Consider the following 16,148-nt stretch of genomic DNA (forward strand, 5'->3'; position numbering starts at 1 on the left):
CGAGCAATAAATCTGCTTCTAGTATTCTGTTAAATATGAGATGTTATTTTTAACCGGCACTGTCTGACTCATGCTTAATGTACGTTTAGTTAACTAACGCCAGAAGATTACAGCGAACGTTTTGGTTATTCTTGCTCGTCCAAAGCCATTTCAGCTTACAACACACTATTTTAATTATCCATATGTGACTCCTAATACACCATGCTAATGTACTTAGGGCTCCTTAATAATTTACTGTTGTTCGTGTATTGTCCACCGCTAATCTGCGTTTTAGCTATGATGTAGTAACTTCAGCTTTAAATGTTCTCACTGCACTCATGCGTACAGTCCCACCAGTATGAAAAAACACAGCTTTACTGCTTTGAAAGACTACTATCACGAACAAGTTAAGAAACACTTTACGCACATGTTTCTTATAGTTTAATCTTCATAAAACATTGTATTCACATGGGTTCATACAGTTTTAAATAACATGTGATCATACCGTTCGTTACCGAAACTGAAGGAAAATCACCAATTCAGTAACGCAGGTAAAGCGGTGGTAAGAAAATAATTTCGCGTTTTCGAGACACTTAAACAAGGAATAATTAGGCAACATGTAACAGCATGTAAGACAAACTAATGAACGATAAACCTGCAGTGAAAGCTGAGTCGATTATTTCATTTTTGAATTACAATGCACATTTGTAATAGGACGTGCCCAATTTAAAAACAGTAATGCTCTTAACGTATCTTGGTGAATCGAAAGTGTCAAATTAAGCCTCATCGTTATGCAGAAATGTCGTAAGGCATAAGATGGTGAGGTTATCTGCAAGTTAAATTGGTTTTGTCAGAGGATAATCATTAACTGAGGATGTCGAGCTGCTCGCTAAACAAGGAAGAATTACATCACAGTAAAAATATCTCTCTAAATCGGAAACATGGCAGTCAGAGACGAGGAAACGTCTTTCCTTAAATTCATACCAAAGGAAAGAAATTGTGGTCTCTTGCTATTATTCCTTCACGAGGGCAATTATTAATGTGCACGCTACTTCGCAATGATCTTAAAATTTGTGTTACTCTCGGAATGGTCAATCACGCCAACAATTTATTTCAAGCCAATTCTGCTTTATAGATGCGAATTAAATTACGTGCAACTTATTTTAATGAGAGTGACGGTAATGTTTGCAATTACAGTAAAGGGTCTTGTCTGAGCAGATGCCGACGACGTATACGGTTAAACGCGTTACTGATAGCCTACTCCTCTCGAACAGCACCAAAGTGTCCGCCGATGTTAAGGTCTTTACCCGACGAACGGATTACCACCACATGTATAAAACAGCACTAACTACGAAAGACGCGACGAAGGCGTTTACAAATGACTAAATACTAAAAAAGGGGTCTATGACTGTGTTGATTACATTTTTACTTCATAACCTCCATTCCCATAGCAGAGAAAATATTGTCGATGAAAATTTCATCTACCAATGGGATCCTAACTGGCTAGAATGGAGCGTGGGTTAGAGAACTCATTTATGAAGGCTTATTGCAACTGACCTAAAAATGTCGGAATCAATTCGCTCAGCGTAAATCTTCCCTGTTAGCTCTAACCAAATTCCACGAAGCTACTATCTTACATTTCTTTGCGATCTCAGTCTCCGTTGGATAATTATTTCTCTAGACATTTGATGAAGTGAACTTCGAAGAACTGAAGAATGTTAGAAATATAAAAGTTGGTAGAACATATTTCGAGATTGCCCGTTGGGTTAAAACAAAAGCGCACCGATAAACATACGAACCGTACCTAAAATACGTGTTTGCTCTCATTTCCTACAAGATGGCAGGTGTTAGTTGGACTTCTTCTCCTCTCGGCGGAGCAGGACAGAGGTTAGAGGTTCCGTTAACTTGTTATGTGTGGTGAAGTACAACACAAGTCAGATCTTTGAGGTCTTATCATCTTTCCTATGACTGGTTTGCTGCAGCTTTCCCAGACTTTCTTTCCTGGGCCAGCCTCTTCATCTCAGTTCACCACTTACAGGCTACATTATCTATTATTTGTTGGGTGTACTTCAGTCTCTGTCTCACTCTACAGATTTCACCCTCTACGAAATCCCCTCGTCCCCTGCAACAAAATCCTCAACGTCTTAAGAAGTGTCCTACCATCGTAAATATTCTACTATATTGCACATATTCCTGCCATCACCGATGTTCCGGATGACTTCCTCATTTCCTTCCTTATCAGTTCATTTAATTTACAGCATCCTTCTGTACCACCGCTTACCTTACGATTCTGTTCTTTTACGGTTTTCCCACAGTTAGTGACTCACTTCCACATAGTGCTATGGTACAGAAGTACACCAGAAGTTCTTCCCTCAAATTATATTGATATAAATAGGCTTTTCTTAGCCAGGAACGAATTCTTCGCCTGTTTTAGCCTGCTTCTCATAACCTCCTCCTTTGACCCGTTATGTGTTAGTTTGCTTCCCAACTAAACTAGTATCTTTTACATTCGTTATAAATAGGCTTTTCTTAGCCAGGAACGAACTCCTCGCTTGTTTTAGCCTGCTTCTCATAACCTCCTCCTTTGACCCGTTATGCGTTAGTTTGCTTCCCAACTAAACTAGTATCTTTTACATTCGTTATAAATAGGCTTTTCTTAGCCAGGAACGACCTCTTCGCCTGTTTCAGCCTGCTTCTCATAACCTCCTCCTTTGACCCGTTATGCGTTAGTTTGCTTCCCAACTAAACTAGTATCTTTTACATTCGTTATTCTCAACCCATTTTCTGTGTTCGATTTACTGTGCATCCCAATAACCAGGTCCTGTCACTCTTTTTTATTTCCCCAGCAATGCTTTCAGCGAATTTTTTCCTACTATCACTTCACCTGAAGTTATAATACGATCCCAGAAACTATCTTTTATTTCCGTCATTGCTTCTTCGACGTTAAGTTTGAAGAGTAAGCAAGGAAGACTGCAACCCTGCATTACATGATTTTTCTCCAGAGGTCTTCTCTCTTTATCTTCCATTCATAGTGTTCTTTTTTGCTTCTTGTACGCACTGCGTATTTCCCATTTTTTCTCATACTTAACACGTATGTTTTAAGAAATTTACGTCTTCAGCCACATTCTCTAGATCATCAAGTTCTCAGAATGTTTTTTTCTTCTACCGTACGTATGTCTTGACCCTATTATCAAGCGCAATGTCAGCTGTTTCTCCCTTATAATTTCCCCTCACCTACAGCAAACTGACACTAATCTAACAGATTCACAACTACCTTTTCCATTCTGCTCTGCAGCATCTTTTTACGTCTTTCTAGCAGTGTGGATGCATGAGCCATTACTCTTGTTGTCCAACCGTTCTCGCATTTATATGCCGTTGCTATCTTCACTATTGCGTGGGTGATACTTTTCTGAGAGTCCGATGATATATCTCTTGCACTATTATTTCTAAAACTAAAATGAATATCATTTTTCCAATGCTTCCTATGAATTTAGAAAATCCGACGAAATTACCTATCCTTCCTGTTAAGTCTGCACGCGAGGCCTCCGATACTCTATTGAACCATAATACTGGATCCACAATGTCTTCCATCCAGACACCGATGCTACTGTTTTGAACAACAATAGTAATTATGTGAAGGACGGTGAAATGAAGAGTAAGCGACAAGCTGTTGGATGTTCATACCCCATTATAGATGGCGTTAATCGGAAGCTTGCCCAATCTGTAAACCTCTATGGCCTACCTGACATCAGAGTACAACGCAGACTGTTGTCCACACGGTTCCACAACACGCACTGAAGAGCCAAAATAACTGGTACACTTGCCTAATGTCGTGTACGGCCCCCACGAGCAGGCAGAAGTGCCACATCACGAAGTCGCATGGACTTGACTAATGTCTGAAGTAGTCCTGGAGGGAATTGACACCATGAATCCTGCAGGGCTGTCCATAAATCCGTAAGAGTACGAGTGGGTGGAGTCAACTTCTGATCAGCACGTTGCAAAGCATCCCAGTTATGCTCAACGGTGTCCATGTCTGGACAGTTAGGTGGGCAGCGGAAGTGTTTAAACTCAGAAGAGTGTTTCTGGAGCCACTCTGTAGAAATTCTGAACGTATCGGTGCCGCACTGTCCCGCTGGAATTGTCCAAGTCCTCCAGAAAGTACAGTGGACGTGAATGTATGCAAGGGAATAGATAGGATGCCTGAGTACGTGTCACCTCTAAGAGTCGTATCTAGACGTATCAGGGGCCTCATATAATTCCAACTGCACTCGGCCCACACCATTACAGAGCCTCCACCAGCTTGAACAGTCCCCTGCTGACATGCAGTGTCCATGGATTCATGAGGTTGTCTCCATAGCTGTACACGTCCATCTAATAGATACAATTTGGAACGAGACTCGTCCGACCAGGCAACATGTTTACAGTCAGAACACTTCAATGTCGGTGTTGGCTGGCCCACGTGAGGCGTAAACGTTTGTGTCATGCAGTCATCGAGGGCACACGAGTGGGACTCCAGCCCCGAAAGCAATATCGATGATGTTTCGTTGAATGGTTCTCACGCTGACGCTTTTTGATGGCCCAGCATTGAAATCGGCAGCAATTAACGGAAGGGTTTCACTTCCGCCACGTTGAACGATTCTCTTCAGTCATCATTAGTCCCAGTCTTGAAGGATCTTTTCTGGCTGTAGCGTTGGCGGAGATCTGGTGTTTTACCGGACTCCTGATATTCACGGTCCGCTCGTGAAACGTTCGTACAGGAAAATCCCCACTTCATCGCTACCTCGGAGATGCTGTGTCCCATCGCTCATGCACCGACTATAATACCACGTTCAAACTCACGTAAATCTTCGTAAGCTGTCATTGTAGCAGTAGTAACAGATCTAACAACTGCGCCAGACACTTGCTGTCTCATATAGGCGTTGCCGACTTCAGCGCCGTATTTTGCCTGTTTACATATCTCTGTATTTGAATACGTATCGCTGTACCAGTTTCTTAGGCGCTTCACTGTGTGATCGCTACATGTCCCCACAGTGAGTCGATGACATCGTCAATTGTGGTTGCAGTGTTCGTGGGGGTCATCAAAATCGGACCATGAATCAATGGAAAATTGTTGCCTAAGAAAATGAATCACATTTATTATTACACCAGGTCGATGGTGGCGTCCTGATATGTCGCCACACAGTGGAATGGCTACTCGAAACATGGACCACACGCAGTCCGATGTGGCCAGTCTGTTGCTGTAACGAACATTCAGCTTGTCTTCCATGGGAACTATTGTTGTAATCGGTACACCATGACAGCTGTGGATTATGTGGCCTCCTACATCTCTTCATGCGTGATGTCTTCCCTGACAATAATGGCGTCTTGCAGCAGTTTAACTGTCTGTTTCATAAGGCCATAAGAAGTGTTACATTGGTTTGAAGCGCATAATAGTGAGTTCAAAGTGATTTTTGTCAATAAATTCGCCTGATCATAATCTGAAGGAACACATCTTGGACTCTACTGGACATTAGTTCAAGACTCATGTACCACGGGTGGTGGTGGTGGTGGTGGTTGTGACACTCATGGATGAATTCCTGTAAAAGTTGGTGTCAGAGCTGCACCTTTTTTAGATTGAAGTCATCTGATAGGTATACCTGCTTAAAGGAAGTCCCTCTAACTAACTGCTCACCTTCCAAGGATGTAATGTTTCCAAGTAGAGAAGGAATTAGCATATTTCATCGAAATATAAGAGTTATTACAGATAAAGTTAGTGAACTGCTTATAGACGTTGACTCTGACATTGTTGGTATATAAGAGGACCACTTAAATAATTTGACAATACAGAGGCTTCCTTTACCAGGCTGCAGATTAGCTGGCTGTGTCTGAAGGAGTTCCTTGTGGGGTGAAGTAGTGGCTGTGTACGTAAAAAGCAGTATTCCTTTTGAGTCAATGGACGTATCAGGACACTGCACTGAACAGTTATTTGAATGTTGTGCAGCGGTAGTTAAATTTAGTGAAACTAAACTTCTAATTGTTGTTATTTATAGGTTCCCTAATTCCAACTTCAGACCATTTCTTCTCAAGCTAGGGGGGGGGGGGGGTAGGAAGTACCAGAAACTAGTTACACTTGGTGACTACAATATAAATTTTGAATATGATGGTGCAAGAAAAAGGATGTTGGTAGGTCTCCAAAATTCATAAGATCTGATGCAAACTGTTTTTTTCCAAGTAGGGTGCTGAGGAACAGCAGAACAGACATAGACTGTATTTTTATTAATTCTTCATTACTAGATGGGCATTCTGTTAGTAAAAGCGTGAATCGCCTTTCAGACCATGATGCACAAATTTTAACACTCAAACGCTTTTGTACTCAAACCAATGTCATATTTAATTACAAACAGCAATAGAGAGAAACTTCCTGGCAGTTTAAAACTGTGTGCCCGACCGAGACTCGAACTCGGGACCTTTGCCTTTCGCGGGCAAGTGCTCTACCAACTGAGCTATCGAAGTTTTAATCTACCAGGAAGTTTCATATCAGCGCACACACCGCTGCAGAGTGAAAATCTCATTCAGCAATAGAGAGTTTTTTAAACCTTGTCAAGGAACAAGAGTGGCAGGATGATTTTAGCGTAGATAACATAGATGATAAATACAGTGCTTTCCTTAACAAATTTCTCATGCTTTTTGAGAGTTGCTTTCCATTAGAATATTCTAAAAGGGGTACTAGCAGCAATGGGCACCCCGGGTGGCTGACAAGTGTGATAAGGATATCATGTAGAACAAAGTGGGAATTATATCAAGTGTTACGTGTAGTCAGAATCAAGCTACACTTGCCCATTACGAACAGTATTGTAAGTTGCTTAAAAATGTTATTAGGAAGGCAAAGAGTATGTGGTATGCAAACAGAATAGCTTGTTCATTCTGAGATACAGTGTTCTAAAGTTAAATGAGCGCGGAAAAATCTGTAGTTAAGATACCAGAAATATTCAAGTATGTACACTTGAGTATTTCTGGTATCTCAACTGCAGATTTTTCAACGCCCTTTTAACCTTAGGACTCTGTATCTTACAATGAACAAAAACGGACTTGTACCACTATTGATATAAGCCCTTCATATATAGTTAAATGGCTACCAGGCCATTGACCTTCGTCCGTGCGAGTGCGCACAGGGTGCTCGAACTCTTACGGGAATCGTCAACTTAAGTGGGCGCGAGTAACGAGTGGATAGGCAAAGTATCTATTAGGAATATTACGTATGTAGAATGTGGACAGTTGGGAATGTGGGTCTCATGGGAAGCATGCAAGGGATAAGTAGATGCAGTCGCGCTACTCATCTGTGTCCTCGGTGGCTCAGACGGATAGAGCGTTTGCAATGTAAGCAAGAGATCTCGGGTTCGAGTCCCAGTCGGGGCACACATTTTCAGCTGTCCCCCTCAAGGTATGTCAGCAACACCTCTCGTCAGCTGAGAGTTTCAATTAATAATCATTTATTCTAGAGAAGCTGCACGGTCATCAATGGTATCCGTTCTTTCGAGAACAGTTACTGGGTAGCCATTCAACTATATATGACGATAGTAACTGTTCTCGAAAGAACAGATATGACCGTGCAGCTTCTCTAGAATACAAGATAGTTAACTGAAACCCTCAGCTGCCGACAGATGTTGTTCACATACCGTGATGGGGGCACTTGAAAATATGTGCCCCGACCGGGACTCGAACCCGGGATCTCCTGCTTAGATGGCAGACGCTCTATCCATCTGAGCCACCGAGGACACAAATGAATAGTGCGACTGAAGGGACTTTTCCCGTGCACGCTTCGCATGAGACCCACATTCCCAACTGTCCACAATCTGCATACGTAATGTTTCTAATAGAAACTTTGCCCGTCCACTCGTTACTCGTGCCCACTTAAGTTGACTGTTCCCGCTAGGGTTCAGGCAACCTGTGCCCGCTTGCACAGACCAAGACCAATGGCCGGGTAGCCATTTAACTATATGTGAAGATAGCAAATTTTCTCGAATGGAGAGATACCATCGATGACCGTGCAGCTTCTCTAGAATAAATGATAAGCGGCATAAGATTGTGATTGCTAGCACTACTGACTATAAATTGCCGTTACATGCGGTGCGGTCATATTACGAAGCCGGCCGGTGTGGCCAAGCGGTTAAAGGTGCTTCAGTCTGGAACCGCGCGACCGCTACGGCCGCAGGTTCGAATCCTGCCTCGGGCATGGATGTGTGTGATGTCCTTAGGTTCGTTAGGTTTAAGTAGTTCTGAGCTCTAGGGGACTGATGACCTGAGAAGTTAAGTCCCATATTGCTCAGAGCCATTTGAAAGCCATATTACGAAGCTATCCTGCACGTCATTGCGGGCTTCGCTGCTAGCGTTTGGGTTCATCGCCTTAGTCTAGGTAGGCACAAAACAATACTGCGACGAATCCAGAGGAGCGTACTTCTGAGGCTCGCCGGTGTCTTACGCACTACACCTGGAAAGTGTACGCTCGTGATATGTCCGATGTATATCGTTGTACGTTACAGGGCAGCGCTGTTTTGGTTGGCGCGTGAGCAATATTATTGTGTGTACGAGATCGCAGGGACGCCTATTACTGATAAAAGATATTTACGAGCTTGCAAGTTAGATGAATGGCAGTCTTATTAGTACGCAAGGAGCACTGCAAGGCGTTTTCGCAGTATATTCCCGTGCACCAGGAAGAGGCTACAGCTGGACGACATAGCCCCTGCTCAAGGTACGGTGTACCTATTAACAGCTGACAGTCCACATATCAAACACCTGCTTCGAGTGGGATGTAGTAGCACACCAGTCTGTGAATGTGGAGATGAAGGTTCCTCTGACCATGCCGTTCTCAGATGCCCCATTTCTCAGGTAGAAGAAGACTGCCGAAAATTAGACAGAGATCTGCAATTGCGGACGGAAGTCAATGTGATAGCACATCGGATATCTCTATGAGGTAACCGATTAATTTTTGGCCTATAAGATCAAGTGAACGCTCTGTGTATCAGAATAACGTCAACAGGTCCCAAGAAGCGTTTCCTCGGTTACAGATTAAGATACGCATATATATATATATATATATATATATATATATATATATATATATATATATATATATATATATATATATATATAAGCGCCAAAGAAACTGGTATAGGCATACGTATTCAAATACAGAGGTATTTGAAAGGAAGAATAAGACGCTGTGGCCGGCCACACCTATATAAGACAACAAGTGTCTGGCGCAGCTATTAGATCAGTTACTGCAGCTACAATGGCATGTTATCAAGATTTAAGTGAGTCTGAATGTGGTGTTACAGTCGGGGCATGACCGATGGGATACAGCACGCCCGAGGTAGCGGTGAAATGAGGTATATTCCCTGGGTGTATCGTAAATATCAGGAATCCGGTGAAACATCAAATCTCGAACATTGCTGTGGCCGGAAAAATATCCTGCAAGAGCTGGAGCAACAACTGAAGAGAGCCGTTCAATGTGACACAAGTGCAACCATTCCGCAAGTTGCTGTAGGTTTCAGTGCTAGGCCTTCAACAAGTTTCAGAGTGCGAAACATTCAACGAAACATCATCAATATGTGCTTTCGGAGCCAAAGGCCCACTCGTGTACCGTAGAGAACTGCACGACACAAAGCTTTACGCCCCGCTTTGACCCGTCAGCACCGACATTGGGCTGTTGATGACTGGAAACATGTTGCCTGATCTGACGACTCTCGTTTCAAATTGTTTCTAGTCGATGGACGCTTAGGGTTATGGAGTAAAATTCATGAATCCATGGACCCTGCATGTCAGCTGGGGACTGTTAACGCTGGTGGAGGCTCTGTAATGGTGTGGGGCGTGTACAGCTGGAGTGATATGGGATCTCTGATACGTCTAGATATGACTCTGACAGGTGACACGTACGTAAGCATCCTGTCTGATCACCTGCATCCATTCACGTCCATTGTGCATTCCGACGGACTTGTCAATTCCAGTAGAACAATGTGACACCTCATACGTCCAGAACTGCTACAAAGTGGCTCCAGGAACACTCTTCTGAGTTTAAAAACTTCCGCTGGATACCAAACTTCCCAGACATAAACATTATTGAGCATATCCGGGATGCCTTGCAACGTGCTGTTCAGAAGAGATCTCCACCCCTTGTAGTCCACCCCTTGTAGAATTTATGGATAGCCCTGTAAGATTCATGTCATTTCCCTCCAGCACTACTTCAGACATAAGTTGAGTCCTTGCCACGTCGTCTTGCAACCTACGCGATGTTAGGCAGGTGTACCAGTTTCTTTGGCTCTTCGTTGTATATATATATATATATATATATATATATATATATATATATATATATATATATATATATATATATGTTTTCATAGACCCGAGGATTGCCGAGGGACGCATATACCAATGAGGATGACGCAGAATACTATAACAACAATAGATTTAGAAGCAGGTATAGTTGTAGTTAGGCGGCAAACCTTTAGTTCTTCCGAGGCTGCCAGAAACATACAGTATCTACTAATTTAAAATCGAAGTTATTCACCAGTAATTTTCGTTATTTCCCTATATTTTATTTTTTTAACACATAATAATTTTTCAATATTTTGTTTTATTTCAATATTAATATTAACAATGTTGCTGTTACATGATTTACTACTACATACATAATATAAATCATTGTATGTCACCATGATCAACGAATATGTACGGTCCGTTCCGAGTCTTCAGATAACAGATCTAAAATTCGTAGCTGTGAATTGAATTTAACTGAATTGAGAGGTGAAAGCTAGGAGGTTAAAACAAAAGCCTAAAACATCCGTGGCCCGCCGGTAATCGATCCCGTGACATCACGACTTCCAGGTACGGGCTTTACCGCTTTACGACCTGGCACGACATGTATACATATAGTTCATCTACAGGTTTTGATGAGTGAGTTTGTGAGTAAATGTGTGACACATATGGCCGTATTTTTTGGCTGCATTGACATAAAAGCTTAAATTTCGTGCACTGCCAATGAACTATATACCTTAGTATTTGACATAAATTTCAGCCTGATACCTTTTACCCGTTCGTGAGACTATGGGATCTTAACAGCGAAAAGACAGACGAAAAGCAAATAGCAAAAATATTTTTTTTTCGTGATACAAATACAAATTATCAGTTTTCGTGTCATTTCCTTTACTTGTACTTAAAATTGCTCCTCGTCACGTTTCATAATTCTGGGTCAACGAGAAGTATCCTCTATGTCTTGAGGAGTGAGGTTACGACTATCGAAAAACGTGACATAAAATCCGTATCTTTGGATTTTATAGACTTAGAAGCTTAAATTTTCCATTCCGTCAAGAGGCCGTAGATCTTACTATGTGATGTAATTTGCAACATGATACTTCCACCGGTTCCTTGGAAAGCAGTGTCTTAGGAGTCGGACAGACAAACAAACGGAAATAAAGTTATTCTATAAGGGTTCCTTTCTTATCGATTCAGGTACAGAACTCTGAAAAGAACGACGAAGTTATAAACACCTAGCAAGTCTAGGTTGCATGTGAGAACAACCATCAAAGGCATGCATGCGTAATCTGCTTCCACCATACCAACCTCCGTACTCCGGCACAAGTCGGGCGGTGCACGTGGACGCCGTGGCGTGAGAGGAAGAAGAGATACAGAAGTACCTGCCCGTACCTCCACTGCCAGTAACTGTTTCTCAGCTCATCAAGTTGACACTTCAGGGGGCATACTCACTCTTAACTGTGCTACAGAAGCTGGGTTGTTGGTAACTTGTGATCTTACAGTACGACAATGTTGAGGGGCGCCTGCACTTTGTGGATGTCCAGAACCTAGTCTACACGTGTGAGAATGTGCAAGTGTTGCCAGCACCGCTGCACAACTGATGCAGTACGACGAACTTGGGTGACGATTCTCCGAAATAATGATCCCGACACTCGAAAGATTTCTATCTAATTTGTTCCGTCGGCTGTGGGAAGCACGAATGCGTCTCTGTGACATCGAGGTGACTGTTCGCTTTATGGCTATGCACAGCACCGAGCTTTACAGCAGCGGGAATAATTTTAAAGGGTAGAAACGAATGATTCTCTGGTGATATACGATAGCTCCGTCTGCTGGTGGACGAGTTTGAAATCATCACAAGGTCCACAATACAATAAGTGTCATATGCTGTCTTTAGATCGGAATCGACTTCGTCTTTCAAGATTTTCTGATTGTTTCCAACAGTGAGTACTAATCTGAAAACCCTAAACCATCCGCTTCCATTTCAAATGATGCTATAACCTGTAATAAATTGGTACTAATACTCTTGCAGAATTGGAACGCCTGGTTAGAAAATGCCGACTACATAGAGACAAATTTTCCTTTCCGTCATTTCTACCATAATCAGCACCAAATTACAGGTACATTTGTCATGCTGTAATGTGAATATGCTTCCAGTCTTATTACTGAGAATCAGTATTATTCTGGGAAATAAAATATCACTATGATTTTACTCGCGACATAGTTGTGTTGGTAGCAGATGACAAGTGAGGACTTAAGAAGCTGCATACCATGAACTCAGTCTGCAGTATGACGGGCACAACATACGGGTTAAAGAGCGCCATGTGTGTAAACAAGTGTATTAAGTGTATCGAATATCTTTTATAATCTAAATGGAAGGTGTAGAGGTAAACTCCTTCCATCTTACAGACATCGTTTTCTGGACATTCCTAAATATTGCGTATATACACTGATGTCCAAAATTAAAGAAACAAACGGAAATCTTGCAAGGTTGCGTTTATTTTACCACAAAACAGTGTAAACGGATGAGAGAGTAGTAGAAACAATGTAAAGAACACAAGACGTAAACAACTGCAATATGCATAACGGTAGACAAAAATATTCTTCGTTTTTTCCCACTTAACCGATTTTCACACACATTTCGACATAAGATTAATGTGCTCAGCATGGGATGTTACCAAATCTTGCTGCAATACAGGCCTTACAACGAAGGGGCACGCTGTGAGTGATGTCATCAATCCCATGTTCAGGAAATAACGCTCATTCTTCATGCAGAGCTGCTCGCAAGTCTTGGAGAGTTGTTGGTGGATGCTGAAGTGATGTAACCTGTCTGCCTAGCTCAGACGTACTCTACAAGATTCAAATCTGAAGAACGAGCAGACGATGCCATACGTGCAGTATCTTCCGTTTCCAAGTAAACGTCAACTACCTGTGCTCAAGAAGGGTGAGCATTATCGTCCATCAGTACGAAATCTTGGTCCACACCACTTCGCAACGACCAGCCATGAGGTCCCAAGATCTCGTCGCGATATCTTACAGCAGTTAAACGTTGCTGATTCACACGTACAATTTGATCAAGAGGTGTTCGAGTGGTCAACATAATTCCTGTCCACATCATTAAGGATCCTCCTTGGTATCAGTCTTTTTCCACAATGTTTCTATTCCGAAATCGAGTTCCACGTTCCCTCGAGATGCGAGAATCACTCTTCAGACCAAATTGGACTCATCTCCGATAAAAACCACTATTCGACTGTCCAGGTGGCGTGTTGACGACTCCATTCTAGACGTTCCATTCTGTGAAGACGCATCAGGAGTACACATACAGAAGGTCTCCGACGGTAAGGCTACTCTGCCGAAGACTTCTGTACACCGTCAGGCCTCGAAACGTCCAGAGGATGCTGCGAGGTCAGATGCCAGCTGCCGTGCAGTACTAAGACGGTACCGTCGTACTCTTACTTCCAAGTAACGGTCCTCTCTTTTTGATATCACACGAGGCCGGCCCTGCCCTGGTCTTTGGCATACCGTTTCGATCTCTATAAATTCTCATCACATCCTAGAAACAACCGAACGATTCACATTAAGCCTTCAGGCCACATTAGTTTGCGATTGTCCTGCCTCCATTCTTCTTATGGCCCTCCACCACAGTCTGGTAGGCGTCTCCTTTGTCCCACAATGCACTCTCTGTGACTGTATGCACAGCTGTTGTGGATGTGGGAGTACCCAGGACACACTACCCCGTTTGATAGGTGCCCTGACGTCATCGTTGACTTGATTGTACATTGACCGGAATGCCGTCTTCCGTGAAGAACACTATTGTACGGACTTGTGTTGACATTTTGCATGATTACACCGTGAATTAGAAACAGTGGAGGAAATAGCGGTTTGTTGCTTTAATTTTGGACACCAGTGTATTTTTAGAACACATGTCCACTGTTTCAAGCCAAATCACGAGAAACAAAGAAAGCTATTAAAATTATAACTTGAAACTAACTATATAGTGACCAGCCATCTAAGCTGTTATTCTCCAATAGTTATTGCACATCTGCAAAAAGAAATCATGTAATAATTCATCGTAATGAACGGCGTGTCTATCTATGTGGGTTCATGTGGGTAGCTGTCACAACATTTTAATCTGCCACAATAATTAGCCATGGTATTTTCAAATTGAATTAAGCATCTAATTTAAAAGCTTTGTTAGTTATTTCGAAATATACACAACATACGACTTAACGTTGTATTTTGTAATGAAACTATCTGCATACATAAGGAATGATAAAGCTAGACAGCAGCTCATTACGTCGCAGGACAAGTGCATGTTTGTCAGTTTTTAGCTCCTTACGGCAAAAGATAAAAATCTCCACGTCAATCTATTTGTGCTGTCGACAGATATCAAACGTAACAAGGTACTTTTATAAATAAACAATAGCATCCAAGTCTCAGTATTTCAGAAAATTCGGAGCATACAGTATAAAGGCCAGACAACAGTTCCCTAAATATTTGTTATTAATAGCTTAGATGACTCACCGTGTACACATAAGTAATTCCGCGCCGCTGCTGCTTCTCAAATGTTGTCCTAGGTGTCGCCTCATAGTACTTGAGGGGATCCAGCGATCGATGGTGATTGATTTCTGGGTGCAGGACCCGGCCGCTGGCCCTTATTCAGATGACAATAACTAGAGTGCCACACATTGTCCTCCTCCCCCTATCCTCCTCCTGGGTGTGACTTTACGTAGGCAGGCAGCTCCTCACGCGACGCGACGTGGGGGTCCCTTGACGCGCTGCGCCGTATCAGCGAGTGACAGCCGTGACAGTTAAAGCCGGGGCGTTATTTACCCAGAGGGCGCGCAGGCGGCGCCGGCCGCATGCGGATGGCCAGGGGATCCCCCGGCACGCGTCACTGGCGGCCAGCGGCGGCAGCGGGGATCCCCCGTCCCTGGGACAGCTCGCTTTGTGTGTCCACACCAGTGTCACGCCAGCGCACCAGGCGACAATGGCGTCGGGCGCTGCAGTGCGATTAAATATTGACCGATGACGCTGTCAGCATGTCGAGTTTCTTTGTAGCTTTCTGCTGATAAATTACTTGAGTTACGAAACTTACTGACACCTTTGAACCTCGTATCAAACCTTGGCATTTACCGGACATCTCTCCGTGCATTCCGTCAGCAAATAGTACACTACAGTACAAAGATCATTTTGACAAAATTCGTTTCCCGAATTTGAGTCCGAAAGGCAGATCTAGAAATAACATACTCTGGTAAACTCTTCTATACACATTCTGCATTGGATGCCTGTCAGTAAGCTACGCAAGAAAGATTTTTATGGTACTGTATCTGGAAAGCGAGAGAGAGAAGTAAAATAGCACGCTTGGCTACCACACTGTGCTGTATTACCGCTCTTGTTGTATTCTAACAAAACGAATCTTGTTTCTGCTGTTAGAGAACATAGGCTCAAAAGTTTGGACTGACCGTCATTTTTAATTTATATTTTTTTTTCAATCATCGCTCCTCTCACACTTGGCAAGAGTATTTTGATGTGAAGTATGTTAAGTAGGGCTGCCTGTAGCTCGCTGCGGCAGTCATTTCTAAGAGCGAAGTACGCTAGGGCATACCACCTTTGACTGGACCATGCCCACTGAACCACTGCGATGTTTAATTTTCCGGTTGAGAACAGCTTTATAAGTCATTCAACCACTATTTTGCAGATGACAGTAATATACAGGCGTAGTGTTGTTATTAACATAACTGCATTCACAATATTTAAATTATTTATAATTTCTATTATTATGACATTAATATTTCCCTTGTATTTTATGAAATCGTATTGCATCCTGCTTTCACTGACGGGATTACACAGTAGTTACTTATTTAGTCTGGGTGAAGGAA

General features: G+C 42.6%; 1 non-coding gene across 1 annotated transcript; it reads right to left on the minus strand.

Annotated features, from left to right (window-relative positions):
- Nucleotides 1–7,659: 7,659 nt before the first annotated feature.
- Nucleotides 7,660–7,733, minus strand: Trnar-ucu. Its single transcript has one exon. It is a non-coding gene; the product is annotated as a tRNA-Arg (tRNA).
- Nucleotides 7,734–16,148: the final 8,415 nt, after the last annotated feature.

Source organism: Schistocerca piceifrons, chromosome 4 (genome assembly GCF_021461385.2).
Source record: "Schistocerca piceifrons isolate TAMUIC-IGC-003096 chromosome 4, iqSchPice1.1, whole genome shotgun sequence".
Taxonomy (NCBI): domain Eukaryota; kingdom Metazoa; phylum Arthropoda; class Insecta; order Orthoptera; family Acrididae; genus Schistocerca; species Schistocerca piceifrons.